General features: G+C 40.9%; 2 long non-coding RNA genes across 2 annotated transcripts; both read left to right on the top strand.

Annotated features, from left to right (window-relative positions):
- The first annotated feature begins 387 nt into the window (after nucleotides 1–387).
- Nucleotides 388–1,509, top strand: LOC134623548 (uncharacterized). Its single transcript, XR_010093372.1, has 3 exons — nucleotides 388–956; nucleotides 1,099–1,144; nucleotides 1,255–1,509. It is a non-coding gene; the product is annotated as an uncharacterized LOC134623548 (long non-coding RNA).
- A 5,841-nt stretch (nucleotides 1,510–7,350) lies between these two features.
- On the top strand, nucleotides 7,351–14,579 carry LOC134623550 (uncharacterized). Its single transcript, XR_010573471.1, has 3 exons — nucleotides 7,351–7,636; nucleotides 11,815–13,168; nucleotides 13,523–14,579. It is a non-coding gene; the product is annotated as an uncharacterized LOC134623550 (long non-coding RNA).
- Nucleotides 14,580–14,913: the final 334 nt, after the last annotated feature.

Genomic DNA, 14,913 nt, shown 5'->3' with positions numbered 1-14,913 from the left:
AAGCAGCACCGTTTTGTATCTGTAGATATTCCTCTGTCAACTACACAGTTGTATCTCCCACTGTCACTCACTGTGGGCTGTTTCAGTGGTCAGACTGAGGTCTCCAGTTTCAGCAGGTCTTCATCCATCTTCGTTCAGTCTCTGTAAACCTGGTGCTGTTCTTCAGGCCTCCAGCCGTTCTGATACACGTGAAGCTTCCTGTTGTATCTGTCCCTCCACTTCACTCTAACATCATTCATGCAGGTTCTGTGGTTTGAAGGGCAGCTGGACAGACTCAGCCGCCCCTCCTCCACCTCCACCTGACAGACTGGAGCTCCAGGACACATACACACCGTGAGCTAACAGATGGCAGCAGCAGTTTGCAGCAGTTATAGAGAAAGCTGAAGGAGAGAAGCAGACCACAGCAGGAGGTAACAGGACAGAGATCTAAAAAGTCAAAGCAGTTTTTAAAGATGTTGGAGACGATCAGAGTCTGATGGTGCTGCTTCACAGTCATGTCTCCTGTCAGTGTGGATCTACTTACTGCTGAAAGTGTTTGTGGACCTAAAATGAAACATTAGAGAGAAGAGTTCAAGGAGTTCTGATCACAGATCCTGTCTTCTGTCAGGATCGGTTTCTTTGTAGGACAATATGACTCAACAAAGCAGCGGATTTAAAACACATCTTCAACCTGGAGCCTCAGAAACTGTCACACATCAAGGTTTCATTATTTCTACACATCACTAAGTCCTCAGGATCAACACAGCTCATCTCTACAGTTTTGTTTGAGCTGCTCTGTTGGACCAAAGAGTTAAATCAGCTCCACTGAAACCTGCTGATAATCACATGACCTCAGATGAGCTGCTTCCTCCAAACAAACTGAATGACTGTGTGGATCTGTTCATCAGTCATGTTGAACATGAACAGCTTTGCAGGATGAAGAAAACAGCACAAGTATAGTAATACTTCAAATAATTGTAAGCATTTTTTTTCTTCAACAATATTCTAAAAGTGCATCTGAAGCCTCGTGATATAGTTGAATCTCTGATGTCTTTATTGATAATGTTGATTTCTACTTTGTGATCTGTGTTTTAGTTCTTGATTTGTTTGCTATCTCAGCATGTAGAGTTCCAGTCTTACTGGATTACTCCAAGTTCTGTTTGCTGTGAGTTTTCAGTGTTTCATTATTTTGAATTTTTGGTCTTTCTTTAGCTCCAGTTTCACCAGTGTGTTGTCTGTGTGTTTAGTTCTGATCTTCATGTTTGCTTCTTTCAGAAAGAACCTGACCGACAACATGACAGCAGCATCTTACAGGCCTGAGGACAGCCTGGAGGAGAGGGTAGAAGGGCAGAGGACAGGGGGAAAGACTAGAATACATAAATACATACATATATACATAAATAAACACATAAATCAGGAGGAAGGTACTGATTTTGATTCAGACCAGGTCTTGTATTAGATTTTTAGCTGTAACCTGACAGGACCTAACCAGAGATGATGTAATAGAAGTGAACTGATTTTGGTGATTTGCAGGTTCATAATTTACATTTTAAGATTTCAAAATACTGACTCTGAATCGTTAAATTAAAACTTTTAATGTTAGTAAGAAAAAAATCCAAACCTTCAGAGGTCCAGGTTACCGAGGAGACAGTACTCCATCTTTAACATCATCCAAAGAAACACCTCAGACTTCAGATCAGATCCATAAAAATTCAGAATAAGACTAATTGTTATTAAAATGTCTCACACATTCAAAGACATGATTTTCTTTCTTCCTGTCTGTGAGCTAGAATTATCATGGATAAAAGCGGCAGTGTAAGTGTGTATGAGGCATGTTGTATGTTTTGAAGAAAGTCTTTCAGACTTGAAGTCTGCTGACTGTAAAATAAATAGCATGTCAGGGGTAATACAGAAACCCCTCATCACTGATCACACGCAAATTTCAACATGTTGACCTCTAACCCCTGTTTAGTCTATAACTCTTAATCAATTTAAGGGTTTTTTTGTTATTGTTAAATACTGAGTGACAAAAAAAGTCTTAAATCTAACTTTCCTGAAGTTGTAGGAACCCTGCTTCCATCCTCAAACACCGGGAGAATCCCAAGACGAGAACTGCTGGTGACCAAAAGGATCACGAAGGCTCATCTCACATTTGCCAAAATGATCTCAATGATCCCCAAGTCTTCTGGGAAAATAATCTGTGCACTGGCGAGACAAAAGGCTCATCTTTCTGGAAAGTCTTAGTCCCCTTACATCTGCACTGAAAATAACAGCATTTCATAAAAAGAACATCATACCAACAGTCAAACATGGCGGTTGTAGTGTGATGGTCTGGGCTGCTTTGCTGCTTCTGGACAATTTGTCTCACTTGATGAACATGAATTCTGCTCCCTATCTGATAATCCTGAAGGAGAATATGAAGCTATCAGTTCATGCCCTTTAGCTCACTCAGATTTTGCAACAGGGTAATGATGCAGAAAGCCCACCTCTGAAAAACAAAATGAACATTTTGCAATGGTGTCGTCTTAGCACAGACTTTAGTCTGAGCCCGACCTTAAACTGCTGGATTAAAACATTCAAACATATTGTTGAAATATAAATAAATATAAAAAACATGTTTAAAATGTTCATGCTTGTACTTTCATCCTGTTATTCAGAAATGTTAACCTGTTGTAACTGTGAAGCTCATCAACTTCACACTTGGCAGAATATCACCCTAACAGTACTCTGAAAGACCAGGTAACAGAGAACAGAGGAAGATGAGACAGGAGGAGGAATCGACACTCTGGGAGCCAAACACATGAGAATACATGAAAATCGGTACAGAAACAATGAGACTTTAATGTGATAAAGGTTTCTGTGGCTTCTTGTTGAACATGTGTTTCAAAGGCAGTGTGCAGCTAAGACTCATTGAAAAAAAAAAATAGAGAAAAGAAAAAGAAACTGTTACTTTTAACATCACTGTTTTCGATCTGATTATGTCTCCCTTTCTCCAGACGTAACATGTGTCTCTCCCAATGTTTCCCTGTGTGGGGTTTTTCAGAGTCAGACTGATATCAGCACGATCCTATTGGAAAACTATCAGTCACACCAAAAGTGCCCATGCCGCAAAGTCGACTTAAGGAGCGGCTCACGGAAGCAGATTCAGCCAAATGGAGAAGGAGAGCCCTGGGCGGATGGTGGCATGTCAACAACGTAGCTGAAGATTTGGAGAACATGTCCTCAAAGCCTCAGCAGCTTCATCCCAAGAGGCCTGAACCTAAAAAAGAAAGGAAGAAACAGTCTAAACAGGGCAAATCTCCCAGACTCGCTCTTCCCAAAAATGGCAACACGGCAGTTTCATTAAAACCTCTAGGAGGAGCTCCAGTGCCTCCTTTGACAGCAAAGTCACTGATCACTCCTCAGACTGTCAAACGCTCTCTGGCGGCGTTTAAAGACATTTTTGCTTCGGTCATAGAGTCTTCGCCTGTGGACAGACGTCAGACTAACAGATGTAATGTCAGATCACGTCCGTCTGAGGAAATCTGTGTAGCAGGCAGTAACACTCATGCAGCTGACAACAGCCCAGACAACCAGGAGACCACACAAGACAGCAGGTATCAGCTACATAACATGCAAGGAAAAGCCTGAATTACTCTGAACCTCTGCCTTTGTTAGATTTTCAGTATATTTCTGACTGTCGTTCATCTTTTATCAGCAGGTCACAAGCCCCCTGAGTTTGATGGGTGAGTCTGACAGATAAAATTAATTCATGATGAGAGCCAGGACTGCCAAAATGAAATAAATATGTCATTAAATAATTAATTAAATGTGTCAATAATTAATTAAAATGTGAAATACATAAATTAAATGTGTAAATAGTTTAATTACATGTGTCATAACTATTTATTTAATTAATTCCAATAATAATTAATTACTGCCATATTTAATTACTTAATTGTGTATTTAATTAATTCATTATGGCAGTCCTGGCGTTCCATACAAGAGACTCACCTGACATGAAATAGTGTTGAAAACTATATATCTGAGACCCCTGAAAACCCAAGAACAAGAAGAACTAGAAAGCGAAAATTTCCGAAGAAATTTTAAGTGTGCCTATGCTACTGCCGGATCAGTTGTCCAAAGACATCAGGATGTATGTATTTGGAGCAAAAAACTGTTGAGTTTTAAGCAGAGAGTCATCAGCTGTTCCTGCACTCAGCTGTTAGGGCCTGTTGCTATAGTAACTCCTGTGAGTGGCAGGAGGGGATGGGACACAAACACACACACACTCTGCAGTTGGGGTCAGACAGAGAGATGGGCAAACAGGAATTTAGCTCTGAAACAAATGCTTGCCAAGAGTAAACTGTAGGTCTGATCGCAATAATTCTTTCACCGTGAGTGGCAGGAACTTCCAGACTACAACATATTAAATTTTCATGCCTGTAGAGTGTATTATACTGACGTGGTGACAGTGTAAAGACACCCTTCGATGTTAGATTTGAGCTGAAAATTGAGAGCAGTTTTAGAATGGTCGTCTATGGGGGACAGAGAGGGAGGAGGCTGCGCTTTGATGGCATTTGTGAGAAAACCGTAAATCTGATCATGATCACAAACACATTGGATGAAAGAAGACAAGATAGCTACGTTTTTGATGTATAAATTATTGATGTAGGGTAAACGGTTTGGGTAGGACAGGCCGAGAAAGACAAATTTTTTAAATTATTCTCCACACTCTGGTTTTTTGGCAGTTGACAGTGGGGTGAACATTCCGTGAAAATCCCAATTTTCCTAAAACTTAAACTGCTCTTGTGAAAGAACCGTAAAAGATATCGCAAGGAGGATTTGGTCAATAAAAGTCCAAAATCTTGTGACCCGTTTAAAGTTTAAATGACGTTTCTACGACAAAGTATGGCCGAGCGGTAGGCCTTCAAAGTGGCCTGGGTTGGCACCTTTTTTCAGGCCCTTCCCAATCGAAATGAATGGGGAAAAATGGGGTCTTTTTTTGGGATTTTTGGGAAAACCGTGCGACGAATCCCTACCAAGAGTCATAGCACACCATTCCCGATCGAGCCGCACGAAACGGTGTAAAATACGTGGGGGTCGTCTCTAAGCTGCGGGCCGTGAAACGGTTCATAATTTTAGGCGGACGAAAAATAATAAGGATAAAAAATCCGTCGAATAGTAGTGTGCCATTACATAGGCACACTTAACTACGACAGCTGTGGCCCAAAGTGGAAGTTTTTCTGTGGAGAAACGAAAAATAAATGCATAAATAAATTATGACCTTTGAATTGTGAAGTTAATCTGAGCCACTGTCCACCAGCTCTGACCTCTGACATAGTGCAGCACTACTTTCTGTCTCAGGATGTCTTTGTCCCTGTAGATGGTGCAGATGTATCCTCCTGTGTCTCTCTGTGGGCTGTTTCAGGGTCAGACTGAAGTTTTCAGCAGGTCTTCATTCATTTCTGTTCGGTCTCTGTAAAACTTGTCCCGTTTCATAAGTTTGCCACCTTTGTTTGAATACTCCTGAACTATCAAGAGTTCATGGTCAGAGCGAGTCCACTCCACTCTGGTGTTCTCAGGCAGGTCAGGTGTTGTTTTGCAGGGCAGGGTGACAGACTCTGAGCCTTCCTCCACCTTCACCTCCACGTGATGATCTGAAAGGACAGGAAACCACAATATCAAATATAGGACCAATAGCAGTCACACTCATGGCAAATGACAAGTTTCTGCATTTCTGACCTCTGACTTCACTAATGTGGCTCACTACTCTTTGCTTTGAGTGGTAACTAAACTGGAATTTATGAACTGCTGCTACAGCTACAGACAATTGAGGGATCATAATGAATGTTTCAGTGTTTTAAAATAAATCTTGAGTTTTCCATCATGGACAATATGTAAAAAGTCTGACATTTGTCTCCCCTTTCAGAAGGAGACATGCAAGCATGGGACCTCTCAGACTCGCCAGACTCCGAATTGCCCGAGTATTACTGTGACACCCACTGTGATGATGTGATGCTGAGGCTCAAGACATTCCGATTCATCCCCGCCACACGCTTGTTTGTACGCTCATACACAGTCGATGGGACTGGAACACAATTCAGCAGGATTGCAGAACACACCATGACTGAACTGAGATCATCACAACATATAGTGTGATGGAAATTCAGTTTCCAGTAGCACAGCACCGACAGAAGTTGCATGGTCCATCATCCCCCCACCTCCCCACTCCCACCAGCACAGAGCCATCACCACCATCAAAGATTTCACCCACAGGAGCCCCCTCCTCACTCCACAGCTATGAGGATTTCACACCACCTTCTCCCACTACAACCCTTCATATTCATGATGTGAGGACGCAGGTTAACCCTTTAGACCTACTAAAGAACCCAGTCCGCCTGAGCTCATCTTTATATTTTTACATGTTGTAGTGCCATTTCTGGGAGTATTTTAAGTTGCTATACATCAATACAACCATTATATCCCAAATTTTAATCATATGTATGCATCAAGTCATCAGTAACTACATGAATTGCAATAGTGGTATTTTTACACAAATTTCTAGTTAAAGTAATTTCAGAGGTTCATCCCTCAAAATTGTAAATGTAAAAAAGTTGCATAAAACAGTTTCCAAATTAATTTTGAGTGTCTTCATAGTTTTATTTTTGAGATACACCAATTTGTATATACTGCAGCCACCAACTTTGAAATTCTCATTTACATGACTTATTTAAACATTCTCCTCTTGAATGCAAAATTCTTAAAAACATCTTTTATCCTTTAAGAGTAAATAAATCTGAAAGCTGTTCCATCCTAAAAGAGTACAACAATGTGTAGTTTATGATGTTCTAAAGGTTTCAGCATCTTTTTGAATTTGTCACATGTGTGGAAAGGTATGAGTGAGCCTTTGTATCATACTGTGAGTGATGCTCATCAGCACACAAACCCAGAGTTTCTCTACAGGAACACAGAGAGAGTTATTCCTGTACTGTAAGGACACATTCAGCATTGTGCAGTAAATCCAGATCATCCCAGTTAAATGATTACATGGATGTGAGTGTGGTCGTCAGAGCAGCACTGATCAGTGTCAGGTTATAATGACCAAGGTGTACACAAACACTAAGTTTGAGTGTGTGCAGTGAGACTTCAGTCAAAGCATTTAACTGAGGTGTGAAAAATAAGCTGAACTCTACAGCTTGTTGTGGTCCCCTGTGGCTTGACAGCCTTCCAGCTGTTCTCCAGCATTTTCATTTACAGTCATAAAATATCTCCACATGTTGCTCCTCTTTCTCTCTCTCTGCAGTCCAAATGCATCTTCTGAGCGCATCTGAGTCACGTGACGGCAGAGTAACAAATCCCAGCAGGGCAGGAAGAAGGGGGCGGAGCAAAGTGCGTCTGCCGCATAAGAAGAGGTGTTCACACAGACAGAGCTGCTTTTTCATCCACAGCGAGTAAATAGTGAACCTCCAGGAGAGATACAAACTAAAGTATCGATCATATACCACTACCAACGTTTGGATCGATATCTGCATCGATCTGCACACCCTTGTCTCCTGGATCGTAGCTGAGATCAGCGTGAACCACGTGGGTCTCTGCTCCCTGACCTGTTTCCTGTGTTTGGAAAGAGTTCCAGCTTCATCTCGGAGTTTCTCTCGGTTTGTGGGCTCATCTAAAGGTAAGCACCGAGCTAACTTTAACACTAGATTTACTAACCCTGCGCACATTTGCAGAAATCCCTTGAAACCAACACCTACTAGAATTACTGACTTTTTTATTTTCTGGTGCAAGTCCCGAGGTGTTAATCACCCCTGCTGAGATTTGTACAGGTCATATGCCCGATTCACATCCTGCTTTTGTTGTGCAAACCACCCATTGTCTTTGAGGCCTGGCACATTTGCTTTTGCACACACATACAAACGCTGCAAATCTGTGTTTGTTTGACAGTGTAAGACAAAAGCAGCAAAAATAAAAACTGTACCAAGAGTACAGTCTTAATGGCTCACTGACAATCTGGAGACATAAATACTGACACGTGTAGGGCTGGGCTGTATCATACCGATCACGGTAATACCGGTGTAATTTTAGGCAACGATAGGAAAATGAAATATTGGATAGAATATGGGTAAAACGCGCATGCGCAGTGCATATGTTTACATAAGCACATGGCGGGTCGTTAAATGAAACAGATGAACCAAAACTGGTTTGTAGAAATGCTGCAACTTCAGTGGTGTGGAACTGGTTTGGCTTTCGTCCGTCAGATACACAACAAAGCACTATTTTTGGTAGAGCATGCTAGCGGGCCGTCGTTATTACCGTGTTTTTGGAAAATACTGCGTCTTAAAATCAATCCTTTGATTTTCCTGAAAATCGACAGCGCCCCTTATAATCCTGCGTGCTTTATGTAACTCTGGTTGTGTTTACTGACCTCGAAACGATTTTATGTACACCGTGCTCGAAAATCTGTCTGACGCTAAATAGGTCATCAAGATAAGAGTACGACTTTGCTCAGCTACGAAGCCGCACCGCTTGATGGTAGTGGTGTGCGATACTGCATATTTTGGTATCGATCCAATACCAATACAGATACGATACTTTTCAATAAATAGGGTGGATGCCTCAGTGAATTGCTAAATCGCAATTAATTTTCATGACCTTAAGTGTTTTTTGTGATGTTTCCTTTGGTATTATTAATTAGTTAAAACCCAGGACATAATTAGGAGAAAGAAGCCTTTCATATTGTCCATTGATGCTCAAGTTCTCGGGGGTCTCCAAATCCCATACTTGATGTGTGTGGACGGCTGGGAATGTGTGTGGTGTAAATGGCATCACACTGATCTAAGAAAGGATGAGCCCTGATCACCCTCATGCTCTTTCTGAACCTATCTGGTAGGTGGCTTATACAGCTGAGACTAGAGCTTATAGCTCGGAGGTTTAAACCCATGCCTAGGAGCCATAAGTTCTGTAGATTTGTCCCGGTATTCCAGTTAGATTGTTCACCTGACTGTTCTGGATTTTGGTGAAATCTAGGAGGGGTGGATGTAACGGGTGTATTAAAAAATGATTTATATTTCACCAAAGATCCATCCTGCAGTGTTATTTTGCTCTGTCAGTATTGGTTATGTATATGTGTTTATTTATATATGTTTATGTTAATAGAATGTTAACTATAATGTCAGTATTATCTTTTAATTATATAGGTTTGCTTATGGTAGAATGCTGCATGTAATCATTTGTGTTTAGAAGTATGTAGTTGATAGTGTAGAATTAAAGAAATTATTTTACTGCTATTGTTCATATTACCATGGTATTAATCACATAATCTCCAAGTAGGGATAGTGCATTTAGATGAGCAAACATATTGGCAGTCTGGGAAAGACCCATTCGTAAGGAAAAGGATTTTAATCTCTTTATACATGATTGCATTTGTGCTTATTAAAAGAGCTGTGGCTCCTGGTCAAGTGAAGGTCAGGAACTCTTGGCAGACGTTATGATCAGCCAATACATGGTGAGGATGACGGAGCTCTGAAAGGAATTGCAACACACCTGCTTACATGTCATATTTTTCAGTTATTTGATTATTCTTTATTACTTATATTCTTTAGAGTTTAAGTTTTAAGAGTTAAGTAGTCTAGTTCATATTTTTAAACTGTGTCAAAAGTTAACTGAACGGTTGTGGTTTTGGATTGACGTATGTTTTACTGAATCTGCCTGGCAACAGGAAAGGGGGGCTGTACTATTTCACCCCTATAAAGCCTTTGTTCTGAGTATTGTCAGGAGTTCAATGCTGAATCTGCTCAGTGTTGAACTCCATGCATGTAACCAATAAATCTTCGCTTTGACCATACCTCGTGGACCAGAGTTGTTATTTGTTTGAGAGCCCTCCGTACTCCTTTCTCCAATTTTGAATCTTAACAATAGTATCCTGGAAGAATGTCTCATCCTAGGAAGCTTGTGTGATTCCAGAGTGTTCTGGTTTTCACACCCACATCCTGGGAGCATGGGAGAGGTCGTACCTTCTTTTATTGTTTTATGGCAGGATAAACGTATCTATGTCTGTTTTACTCTAAGTGCATTTTGTTTAGATGAACTGCTGGACTTCCAGGCCAGCAGGTTAGGAAGTCGGTTATGGACACACACACACACACACACACACACACACACACACACACACACACACACCTAAACATCCACATTCTAATGTAAAGAACAAACACCCACTGATGTATAAATAAAGAACAGGGCAATGGCACGGCGCGAGTCTCAGAGCCCGCACCTCTGTGCGAGTTCTGTGGCTGCCCTTGCTTGCAAGTAACTAACTGCAGTGTGTTTCTCCTCTCTGATTCTCAACTGAAGAAGTGTTTTAGAATAAATCTCTTGACAGTTTATTTTCTGTATTTATATTTTGGGAGCTTTTATTTTGTTTGTGTGACCTTTGACTTCCCACGAAGTCACTTCCTGTAGCTGCGCGCTATTTTCCTCAGTCGCCTAGAGGTCCCGCTGAGGAGAGGTGAGCGTACGCTAGTGTTCTCAGTTACAGAGTGAATAAACACAGTTAAAGTAACTAAAAGTAATTCAAACGCTGCTTGTTCCCTTTGTACATTTTGTCTCACAGTTCTGTTAGATGTTTTAGTGTGAATTATTGTTTCTCTGTCGAGTACAGCACTTTATTGTAACATGCTAGTTAGCCATTTTCAGATGAGAGCATATAAGCATGCAGGTGGCTTCTCATGTGGTCCGCTATCCTTCTCTCTCCCTTAAAGGTGTACATGCAGAAGTCCAGTAAAGTGATGTCGCTGTACTGTTTTATTTTTATTTTAAACAGGTATGTGAGCTCCCTCTTTTATTTTTGTGTCATGTGTACTGGTTATATCTTTTGTTTGTGATTCATGTTCACTGTTTCAACTTACTGTTAGATATATGTAACAAAAAAAATTATGTAAAATTGCCACTGGTAAATGAAGTCTCCCTAAACTATAATTTTGTTGTTGAGGTAATTGTCACTATATGGTCACGATGCAGTGCATTTTCATTTGTTACATATGATTATAAATACATTTTAGCAGTATTATTTGTTAATTGGATTTGTTGTGATGTTGCACCTCAGTCGCCTAGAGGTCCCGCTGAGGAGAGGCGTACATGCAGAAGTCCGGTAAAGTGAAGTCGCTGTACTGTTCTATTTTTATTTTCAACAGACAGTTCAGAGAGAATAAATCCGCCCAGCTGGCAAAGTGAGAGCTGACTCCTCTGGTCATTCGCACAACACAACGCAGAGAGCTAGCGGCACTCATAGTTTAAGGCCAGACCGGCTACATATATATAAATACACATACATACATACATACATATATGACGGTGCAGTTACTGCAGCGTCACTTACAGAGATCTCACCTAGGAAGCACACATCACAATCCTTTTGTATATTAAAGTCCAGCCTCACAATACGTAAGCAGATATCATAATATGCGTCAGTTTTTTTACTTCTATAACACTTAAAAACCGTCCTCACCGTCTCACACTCTGTGTTTCCTGCTGTTTTTTCTCCTCGTACACGTCTCTGAAACATCCAGAATACATTCTGTGCTAATCTCACTGAGCAGGCGTACAGGCACAGCCAAATGTCTCTAATCTTTGCCCTAGAAACAAGTCTAATATTTATCTGTGTTTGTTAGCGTGTTTGCATTGACCCTCAAAAGACTGAATGCCAACTCTCATGAGCACATTTGCAATGTGTGTATGAAAATAAGTATAAATACTTATTTAATAAAAGCTCACAAAATACCACTAATAAAAGGCCGGTTAGAATAATGTATTTCCCACAAATCACTGCCTCTGTTTGTATCTGTGTCACTGCAGGACCAACGTGGATCGAGAAGTCAGCGCTCTCAGGAGGCCGACAATTTTGTTGAAGAAAGAAGTGGATGAAAAAAATACAACCGTGACGAGTTTGGGAAAGATTTCACTGTGAAAGCTTCCCTAAAAATGCATCAGGTCATCCACACAGGAGAGAGACCGTTCAGCTGTGGAGACTGTGGAAAGTCTTTTACCACGTCTGGACACTTAAAAACACACAAACTCATCCACAGTGGAGAGAGACCGTTCAGCTGTGACGAGTGTGGAAAGTCTTTTACGCAGTCTGGAAGCTTAAAAACACACCAACTCATCCACAGTGGAGAGAGACTGTTCAGCTGTGGAGACTGTGGAAAGTCTTTTACGCAGTCTGGAAACTTAAAAACACACCAACTCATCCACACCGGAGAGAGACCGTTCAGCTGTGGAGACTGTGGAAAGTCTTTTACCCTCTCTGGAAACTTACAAACACACCAACTCATCCACACCGGAGAGAGACCGTTCAGCTGTGGAGACTGTGGAAAGTCTTTTACCCTCTCTGGAAACTTAAAAACACACCAACTAATCCACACTGGAGAGAGACTGTTCAGCTGTGGAGACTGTGGAAAGTCTTTTACCCAGTCTGGAAGCTTAAAAACACACCAACTAATCCACACTGGAGAGAGACCATTCAGCTGTGACGAGTGTGGAAAGTCTTTTACCCACTCTGGAAACTTAAAAACACACAAACTCATCCACACTGGAGAGAGACCGTTCAGCTGTGGAGACTGTGGAAAGTCTTTTACCGAGTCTGGAAGCTTAAAAAGACACCAACTAATCCACACTGGAGAGAGACCATTCAGCTGTGACGAGTGTGGAAAGTCTTTTACGCGCATTTCACACTTAAAAACACACAAACTCATCCACAGTGGAGAGAGACCGTTCAGCTGTGACGAGTGTGGAAAGTCTTTTACCACGTCTGGAAACTTAAAATCACACCAACTCCTCCACAGTGGAGTTAAAGCGTACACCTGTGATCAGTGTGGCAGAGCTTTTACTCACAGTAACAACTTACAGAGTCATCTAGTTACCCACTCTGGAATTAAGGCGTACAGCTGTGACATTTGTGGAAAAACTTTCAGCCGGATAGGGAGCCGAAATACACACCTACGCATTCACACCAGACATGATGCGTACAGCTGTGATCAGTGTGGTAAACAGTTTACCACAAACACAGAGTTACGACGTCACATGTTTACCCACACTGAGGAACGACCTTATAAATGTGACCTGTGTGAGAAGACTTTTAAATCTCCACGTTGCCTGAAAGCACACCAACAGATCCACACCAGAAAGACTCTACAAGTGCAGTTACTGTGAGGTATGTATTTATATTTTTATCTTGTCAGCCCGACTGTTTGAAACAACTCTGCTCATCAAAGTGTGTTAGCATGTTAGCAATTCTACTGGCAGCTCTGAATGATTATTCAGACTCTAATCACAGGTTTTTAGGGATAGTGTTTGAGAATTGTGTTATTGTTATTGTAGCATTAAACTAGTATTACTTTAATGTTTTTACTCTTATCGTTTTTATAGCACATTAAATTGAGCTGAGTGTGATAATGTAAACAGTAAAATGTAATTGGACTTTGGCAGAGATGCTCTTTATTTCAGGTGACGTTCAGGATAAAAATGTTGAAGGACTGACTTACACTGTCTTTGTGTTTTTGTTTAGAAGCAGAGCGACACAGATGGATCAAGTTCTCAACCCTGTCATCGCTGTGGGAAAGACTTTTGTTGTGACCTTTGTGGAAAAACTTTAAGTCATTGAAGGACTCTGAAAATACATCAACGTAGACACACTGGAGACAAAATGTAAAGAATGCGGGAGAGGCTTCGCCACTTCAAAGGACTTCAAACAATATGAACTCCTTCACAGTGGCGTTAAAAAGCATGTCTGCGATCAGTGTGGGTCATCCTTCATCAGTGCATGTCAGCTTGAAAAGCATAAACGAGTCCACACATGAGAGAAACCATACAAGTGCAGACACTGTGACAAAACCTTTTCACAATCATGTGATCATACTAAGCATGAACGCAGACACATGAAAGAGAACTTCATCTGTGAAAGAGTTTGAGTAATCTCAGTTCATACTCCACTCAGAAACGATTCCATGTTACAAATAAACTGTTACGTCTTGATTCCTGCTTTTACGTTAATCTTGTAAACAGTACATTTGCATAACGACTGAAACCGGCCCAATGAATGAACAATGGGCTGTGAGGTCAATTTCTTCATCATTAATATGCAAATTCTTATGAGCATTGATCAACAACCACTGGTCAATGGCCATGAGTACCATTCACAGAGTAAAAATTTGCGTAATGATTATGAAGTTTACTGTTACCAATGTTCAAAAACATTTACTAAATTATCTTCTCTGTGCAAACATCAGCGTGATGCAGGACTGAAATCATTGCCATCTCTGGATCACAGTGAATCTGCAGAGACAGAAAGATCCTCTTCTGGTTTCAGGGTCAGACTTAAACCCTTGAGATCAGGCTCCACAGAGTTCAGGTGGAGTCTTCTGTAAAGATCTGATGAGGCCGCTATGAATGAAAGTGTGCCTCTTGTTACATTTTAAGCGTTCTAAACTGTTCTACTGTAGTGTTTGTGTTGAGTGGTTCGCTTTGTTCCAGCAGTTTGATTAAGAAATCTATTTCCTGTTATATTTTTATTGAATGCATTGATCCATGTGTTCTGCAGTTTTTTTTTTCAGTTTGTTTGTGTAATGAAATCCTGCAACAATTAAACCAAAATTTTATATGTTAAATAAAGAAATGGTTTACTGACAAAGAGTTTGAGCCGTGATGTCATTTCCTGTATATCAGAGCAACACCTGAAGTGACCAGTGTTTAAAGTCAGAGTCAAATGTTGTGTCAGCATGACCTTGTGAAAACTGCTTGGCGATGCTTCACTACGTTATCTGCTAACTGTTAGGGTGTAGAAGGACGAAACTCCCAGGGTGACCAGTGGCAGGAGCTTCCTGATGCAGAGAGTTGAGTGTGGGGGATATAAAAGAGAAGCTGAGGCATCCCAAGGTTAAAGCTGGCATAACTGAACTT

This window comes from Pelmatolapia mariae, unplaced genomic scaffold, assembly GCF_036321145.2.
Source record: "Pelmatolapia mariae isolate MD_Pm_ZW unplaced genomic scaffold, Pm_UMD_F_2 NODE_ptg000741l+_length_37860_cov_1, whole genome shotgun sequence".
NCBI lineage: Eukaryota > Metazoa > Chordata > Actinopteri > Cichliformes > Cichlidae > Pelmatolapia > Pelmatolapia mariae.
This window is presented reverse-complemented; position numbering and strand designations above follow the sequence as displayed.